The following is an 8,427-nucleotide window of genomic DNA, read 5'->3' as shown; positions in this document are numbered from 1 at the left end:
CTTTCTACATGGGGATTGAAAATGTCATGAGTTTTGCCTCATCCTGTGAAAAAACAAAAAATTATGTCCTGTTTTAGCAATAAAACCAGAATGGACTAGCATGATTGAATATATTCTTGGAAATAAAGAACAGTTACATGAAAAATAAGATGATGCTTCTGAGGAATCTACATGGGGATTGAAAATGTCATGAGTTTTGCCTCATCCTGTGAAAAAACAAAAAATTATGTCCTGTTTTAGCAATAAAACCAGAATGGACTAGCATGATTGAATATATTCTTGGAAATAAAGAACAGTTACATGAAAAATAAGATGATGCATCTTTCTGAGGAATCTTCCAACTATGTTTTAATTATATTATAAATCATACAGTTGCAATACATGCTCTCTGAATCTTGTAACTATTGCTCAAAAAGAAGGACTAGGGTTTTTTTTCTTTTTTTTTCAGTAAGGAAGCAAGACTTTTAATGATATATTCTGTTTTTCAGTGTTCAGAATCTTTTTTGATGCCCCAGGTTTTGAAAACAGCATGTTTGTTGCTATTTGTATTTGCCCTGTGAGTAGAGCAATTTCTGTGACTAATTGCTTCTCTCTGCACACTACTCACCAGCAAAAATAGCTGCAAATATCTTTAACAAATTTGATATAATTGCCTGCTGATTACTGCATACCTCAGCTGTTTCTCTCTTCCTTTCTTCCTTCTATCCTGCTGCCAGTTCTTGGACATGCTTTTCCTATCAGAGGGAAGAGGGCAGAGGAAACAAGGCAGTGAGTCATTTTCAAATCCAGCCCATGCAATCCTAAAATCTGTAGTCTGCACTTGAATGGTTGGAAGAAAGTTCTACCCTGGTAACTATGCCAAGACACAAGTATTTTCTGCTATTGTTCCTCTTCTGGCAACTTGTTAGATCATTTTTAAAACTGGTTTTCTCATTGAAAAATGTCAGGATAACACTGACTTGACCATTTCAGTGCAAAGTTTCCTCTTCTGAATTATATTTTATGTTAGAAAACTCACAGGATACTGAAAGCAAAAACACCCACATACCCAAGACCAATCCTGAACCCACTGTAGAAAACATGAAATATGCCATTTCCCTGTGGACAAAGGACCATGTAGTTAAACAAAATGTGGGAACTCACTGATGTTTTTTGTCAGGATCAGCCAGCAGTCTACTTAATGTTTGATTTACAGCAAACCCCTTCCCGTTTCTGGTTAGTTTAAATACTTACATGAAGACATGGGCTTTCAAGAAGTGTTACGTGTCTGAAGGATCTCACATCCTGCCATTTCAATTGATAACAAGCCTGGACATCTGTTTTCCACTTATGTGATTCCTCCAGCTACAAGAAGGCATTTAAGACTTGCACTCTCAATTTTTAGGGTGTTGTTACAACACTAGACTAACAGTGCTAGGCTCAAGCAAATACGTGTTGCCAAAATTCTCCTGACTAATAACAGAGAGAAAAATTTACAATAACTGAAGAGTTACTTCCTAAGAATAACACTAAGAAATTTTATGTTCCATCCCAGTATTTCTGCATGAACTCTGGACTCTCTTTCTCTTAGTTAGAGGAAGACCAACCAAAAAGCCTAATTCTTTCACCGAGTTTCACAGGTAATTGAGATTTATATTTTTCCTAGTGTGAATAATACATGGAGCAAGTTCATTCTCATTTGAAGACATAATTTTCCTGGGTGCTTCTCACTTCCTTCTTTAATGGTAGAAATTTATGAGTTTACTGAAAGAATGCTGCTATTTTGCTTAGCAGGCCTGAGAAACTAGGAAAGGAAAGCATTTTATTGTATTAAAACAGCAATCTGGAAAAGGAGCTCCATAGCACAATGAGTATGCGAAACTACTTTTTTATATGGACTAAGGAAGATTTCATTTCAATGTATTGTGTATCTTTACAACTTTGCAGGCAGCTGGCACAATGAACCACTGTTGTTTTATCACACATATGACCAAAACCTAGAAAATGAATAAACTTGAGAAATGAAAATTTTTTAAAAAGTTTTGTATATAACAGTTATTTTCTTGGATCCTTTCCTCAAAACGCAAGAGGTGTTTTCAGTCATTCCCCAGAAATTTATTAAGGAAGCAGAAAGCTTGAACATCACCCCCTCAAAGTGTTTTCCTTAGATTCTAATGCAGGTAAAGGAAACCAGAGGTCTTGCTAACAGGAGAGGCTTTCAACAACACAGCAATGCTCAATCTGCTCTGAAGTTGTCATGCTGAAAGGGTTAAATCCCTGACAATCCCTGGCTAAAACCTTGCTGTGATACACAAAAAGCTTTACTTGTATTTTTCTTAGCTTCACTTGCATAGTTTTAGTTATTTGCCGAGTAGAGTTGATGATAGGACATTTCAAAACATGTAACTTCTTGCCTGACAAGATTAAACAGGCCTTGAGCTAGCTCATTAGGCTTCCTGTGTAAATCACTGATAGTAGGAACTCAGGATGACTGTGTTGAGATAAGTGCCAAAAAACTAATTTAAACTGACCCCCTTGTAACATTCCAGAGTCGAAGGGCTGATGATAAGCTAATTTAATGACTATACATGGACAAAGGAAGCCCAAAGTTCAACTAGCGGACAGAGTGAGGAAGACTATGGACGACCACCGGAGGGTGAAAAGACCCTAACCCTAATTTCACTGAGCATGCTTGGACTATGTAAATGAATTCCGGGAACTCATCACCGTAAGACCACCCTTTCCAGGAAATCTGATGAATATGTATGATTTTTCTGTATATAAACTGATGTGCTTTGCTAACCCGTTGGAGCACTTGTGGCGGAGCAATCCCCAGTGCTGCCCAGCGCTGTATTAAAGCATGCCTGCTTAATAACAAACTGGTTGTTATTGAGTTATTTACCTCAGAAAACCGTCCCGATCGAGCCTCCTCCTGTGAGGAGCATCGAAAGATGTGGGCTCGGTACCAACTTTGTTTCAGTTTGGCGACCCAGATGGGACCATCTCTGTCCGGCTGCAGGAACCCCTGAGCCGGCGACTCCCTTGGCTGGCCCCGGAGAATTCTCTGGAGGGACTCACCGATTTGGTGGATCCTCGCGGGGGCAGACAAGGACCTCTGGTAAGAATAAAGCATTCTTTTGGTTTCAAGACCGGTCATTTGAAGCTGCTCATAAGTCGCGGTTCGTGAGAACCCCGTCGGGTGGCATACAATTGCATGTACAATTTGTATTGATCATTTGGTTACTCCGTTGCATGGTTGTATTGATCATTTGATTAGTATGGTTGTTTGTTTGTGCATTTGTATCTGATTTTGGTTTACATATGCATGTGTGATACACGCATATGTCTGGTATACGCGTATTTGAAAATCTCTGATCATGCTATCTATGTCATAATTGTTATTGAATCTATGATACTAATTGTTAGTTGTGTGTGGTGTTCGTGCCCCGGCTCCTGTCCTTGTGTCGCATAAATTTTAGAATGGGGAACCAACCAGGCAGAGTTTTGAAAAAGAACACTTTGGGCTGTATTTTAGCTCATTGGAAAAATATTGGGGGACCACCTGGAGGGAGTGTAAATCATAAAACCTTAATTAAATATTGTAATCAGTGGTGGCCTTTATATAAGCTAGAAGATGGAGAAAAATGGTCTTTTAACGGAACATTGAACTCCAGTATTGTGTTGCAACTCATGTTATTTCTGCGCCAAGAAGGAAAATGGGATGAAGTGGTTTATGCAGATATGTTTTTTTACTCTGCGAAATCACCCTGAATGGCAGAAAGAATGCGGAATCAATTTAGCACCTCGGGACCCTATGGTCCTGGCGACAGAAAAAGAGAAAAACAAGCAAAATGGGAAACTAAAAAGATGTTGCTCGGCTTGTAGCATTGGACAGAGATGTTTAAAGATTGATCCATAGAATGAGAGATTAGAGGATTGTTTGCCTCCACCAGAAAAAGAAGGTGATAGAGAAGGAAATACTAGTGCTGTTGGGGGTGAGGAACCAGGGGCAAGGGAAAGGGAAGAAACTAATGTTGGATTTTCTCCCATCATTACCAGAACTCGAAGTAAGGTGGGACCTATCATACAGGCTCCACTAAGACAGGCAATGGGAGTGGGAGGACCTGTCAGAATTAAAGTGCCTTTCACTTTAGCGGATTTAGATGGTTGGCGAGCTACTGCAGGGAATTATCGGGATGATCCCGAAAAGGTTGCTAAAGGATTTGAATTGATTGTTAAAACTCAGGACCCTGATTGGGAGGATGTGGATGCAATGTTGGATGCGGTGTTTAGTGAGTCAGAAAAGCAGATGGTTGCAAGAGCGGCCAGAGCCCAGGTACAGGCTCTGATTTGGCTGGAACTCTGCCGGGAAGAGTGGATAACCATGTTCCGATTACTAATCCCGGTTGGGACCCTAACCAGATGGGAGCCCGGGATTTATTAGTGTGGTACAGGGAATGGATTGCCTACGGAATAAGAAATGCTGTCCCCAAATCAGTGAATTGGTCTAAATTGTATGAAATTAAACAAGATAGAAAAGAATCCCCTACTGATTTTTTGAACCGATTAAAAGAAGGGATGCAGAAATATACTCCTTTAGACCCTAACTCTCAGGAGGGAAAGGGTCAGTTGATATTCCTGTTTTTAGGATAGTTAGTGGATGATATCAAGAGAAAGTTATAGAAAGTGCAAGGAACAAATGTTAGAGATTTAGAGAAATTGCTGGAGACTGCTTGGCAAGTGTATCGGAATAGAGATAGTCAGAAAGAGAGAGTAATGAGCAAAACGATTGCCAATGCTACAGTGGCTGCTTTGTGCACCACAGGGGGCCAGGTACCCTCAGGGAACCCATCAAGAAATAACACTGATGGAGGGAGAGGAGCCATGAGAAGCGGTGTAAGTGCCCCACCTAGGGGAAATCAACCCCTCCTGAAGGATCAGCGTGCGTATTATAAGCAAATGGGGCATTGGAAAAAGGATTGCCCAAGATTGGGCAAGTCGGTGATGGTTACTGATATGAAAGATAATTGACAGGGACCAGGGGAATCTTCCCTAGCGGAACCCTTGATAAAAGTTCAGCTAGGGAAGGAAGAGAAACCTGTAGAATTTTTAATAGATACAGGTGCCACATTTTCAGCATTAAATCAGACCTTATTACCTGTGAGTAGGCAAACTGTTAATATTGTGGGAGCAACTGGACAGGTTGAGAAGGCGTTCTTTCTGAAACCATTAAAATTCAAAATTGGAAAAAGTGTAGGGATTCATAAATTCCTCTATCTGCCTGAGGCTCCTAAATCACTGTTAGGAAAGGAATTATTAGAACAATTGAATGCCAAAATAAGATTTAGAGATGGAAAAGTTGAATTTAAAATACCAGAAGAAAACCACATTGAAATGTTAAGTTTGGCTCTTACTGAACCCCAAATTAAGGAAGAGGAAATTATACAAGAAATAAAAGACCAGGTCTACCCAGCAGTATGGGCCTCAGGAATACCTGGAAAGGCTAAAAATGCAGAATTGGTTGTTGTTAAACTCAAAGAGGGAGCACGACCCATTAGGGTAAAGCAATATCCCCTGAAATTGGAAGACAGGCGAGGAGTGAAAAGCATTATAGAAGAATTTATAAAATTCGGATTATTAACTGAATGCTCTTCAGAGTACAACACCCCTATTCTGCCTGTCAAAAAGCCTGATGGCAAAACCTATCGATTGGTACAAGACCTGCAGGCAATAAATAAGATAGTTGAACATTTACACCCGGTGGTGGCAAGCCCATACACCTTATTGACTAGTTTAAAAGAAACCCATGAATGGTTCACAGTATTAGATCTGAAAGATGCATTCTTTTGCCTCACCTTGGCCCTTGAAAGTTGCAATCTATTCGCCTCTGAATGGGAAAACCCTGATTCAGGATGAAAACCCCAACTAACCTGGACAGTGCTACCTCAAGGATTTAAAAACAGCCCCACGATCTTTGGAAATCAATTAGCTAAAGAATTAGACGCCTGGGAAAGAACTCCAGGAAATGGGATTCTTTTGCAATATGTGGATGATATTTTGGTAGCCACAGAAAAGGACGAAGAATGTAAAGAACGGACTGTGAGTTTGTTGACTTTTCTTGGACTAAGTGGTTACCGAGTCTCATTACAGAAAGCCCAGATCTTGAAGAGAGAAGTAATATACCTGGGATTTGTGGTTTCTAAGGGACAGAGACAGCTCGGGAATGACCAAAAAGAAGCTATTTGCAGGCTCCAGAACCAACCACGGTAAAAGAGTTTCGAACCTTTTTGGGAATGACAGGTTGGTGCTGATTGTGGATCTATAATTATGGACTTTTGGTTAAGCCTCTATATGAACTGCTGAAAAATAGCCAGACACAACTAATATGGACTCATGAAGCTAAGAGGGCGTTCAAAGAATTGAAATTGGAACTAATGAGGGCTCCAGCTTTGGGTCTGCCCAATACAACAAAGCCCTTCTGGCTGTTCTCGTATGAGAGGCAAGGAGTGGCTTTGGGAATTCTAGCCCAGAGGCTGGGCCGTTATAAGCGAGCAGTAGCGTACTTTTCCAAACAATTGGATGAGGTCAGTAAAGGATGGCCAGGATGCCTTCGGGCGGTGGGCACTGCTGTTTTGATTATTCAAGAAGCCCGAAAATTCACTTTGGGACAAAAGATGATTGTGCACACTTCCCATGCTGTAACTTCTGTTTTGGAACAAAAAGGAGGACATTGGCTCTCGCCATCAAGGTTCCTGAAATATCAAGCAGTCCTGATGGAACAAGGTGATGTAGAAATTGTCACATCTACCGTTATTAACCCTGCTTCTTTTCTAAGTGATAAGCAGGAAATGGAGACTGTTGTGCATGACTGCATAGAGACCATTGAGACTGTGTATGCAAGCAGGCCTGACTTGAAGGAGGAGCCGCTGGAGGAAGCTGAACACACTTGGTATACCGACAGGGAGTAGTTTTGTAAAGGATGGAGCTCGGATGGCAGGGTATGCTGTGACCACCACAGACCAAGTGGTGGGAGCAAAGTCACTCCCTAAGGGTACATTCGCACAATGAGGTGAAATAATTGCTTTAGTGAGAGCATTAGAACTTGCCGAAGGACTGCGAGTGAATATCTGGACGGATTCAAAATATGCCTTTGGTGTAGTTCATGCCCATGGAGCTATCTGGAAGGAACGGGGACTTCTGACAGCCCAAGGGAAACATATTAAGCATGCTGACATGATCCTAAGACTTCTAGATGCAGTACAATTGCCTTTGGCAGTTGCAATTATGCACTGCAAGGGGCACCAAAAGGGTAACACTGCTCAGGAGGTGGGGAATAAATTGGCAGATTATAAGGTAAAAAGAGCGGTGGAACAAGGTGAGGTATTTAGTTTGATTCCTGAAAGAGCTTTGCCACTACCAGACTTGATTGATTATGATGAAAAGGACCTTAGATTAATTAAAGATTTGGAAGCAGAAGTTGAATCATCAGGTTGGGCAAAATGAAAGGATAACAGAATAATATTTCCCTTTAGAATATTATGGAAACTGGTAAAAACAGAACATGACAAGACTCATTGGGGAACTGGAGCTTTGTATAGTTCCCTAATGAAGCAAATAGTAGCCAGGAATTTGTTTCAAACTATAAAAACCACGGTTGATAGATGTGAAATACGCTTAAAGAATAATCCAAAGGTAGAAAATAGTGTAAAATTTGGAAGTGTTGACAAAGGGAAAGTTCCGGGTCAAAATTGGCAGACAGACTTTTCAGAACTCCCTAGAAAAAGGGGGTATAAGTACCTATTAGTATTAACTGACACCTTTTCTGGATGGCCTGAGGCTTTCCCTTGCAGAACAAATAAAACCTGAGAGGTAATGAGAATTTTATTGAAAGAAATTATTCCCAGATTTGGAGTGCCAGAAGTGATCTCCTCTGATAGGGGACCACACTTAGTGTCACAAATAGTTCAAAAAGTTAGTGAATTTTTAAAAATCAATTGGAAATTGCACACAGCTTATCACCCGCAAGCAAGTGGGCAAGTGGAAAAGATGAATCATTTAATAAAGACACAATTGAGTAAGATTTGCCAGGAAACCAATTTAAGATGGGATCATGCCCTCTCTATCGCATTACTAAGGCTCCAAGTCAAACCAAGAATTAAGGAAAAACTGAGTCCTTTTGAAATTCTATATGGAAGACCATTTCAAACTAGATACCAAGGGCAAGATCTCACCCAAGTAGGAGAAATTAATATACAACAATATCTGACTGCATTAGGGAAACAATTACAAGAAGTAAATAGATTACTAATGTCCACCAGAGCATGGGGTTTGGATTCCCCGACGCACTTGTTTAAACCCGGAGATTGGGCTTATGTTAAAAATATTTCAGGTGATCCTCTCGAAGAGAAGTGGAGCGGCCCTTTTCAAGTTCTACTCACGACCTACATT

Source organism: Aptenodytes forsteri, unplaced genomic scaffold (genome assembly GCF_000699145.1).
Source record: "Aptenodytes forsteri isolate BGI_AS27 unplaced genomic scaffold, ASM69914v1 Scaffold154, whole genome shotgun sequence".
Classification (NCBI taxonomy): Eukaryota; Metazoa; Chordata; class Aves; order Sphenisciformes; family Spheniscidae; genus Aptenodytes; species Aptenodytes forsteri.
The sequence above is the reverse complement of the archived record's forward strand: the minus strand, read 5'-3'. Positions refer to the sequence as shown.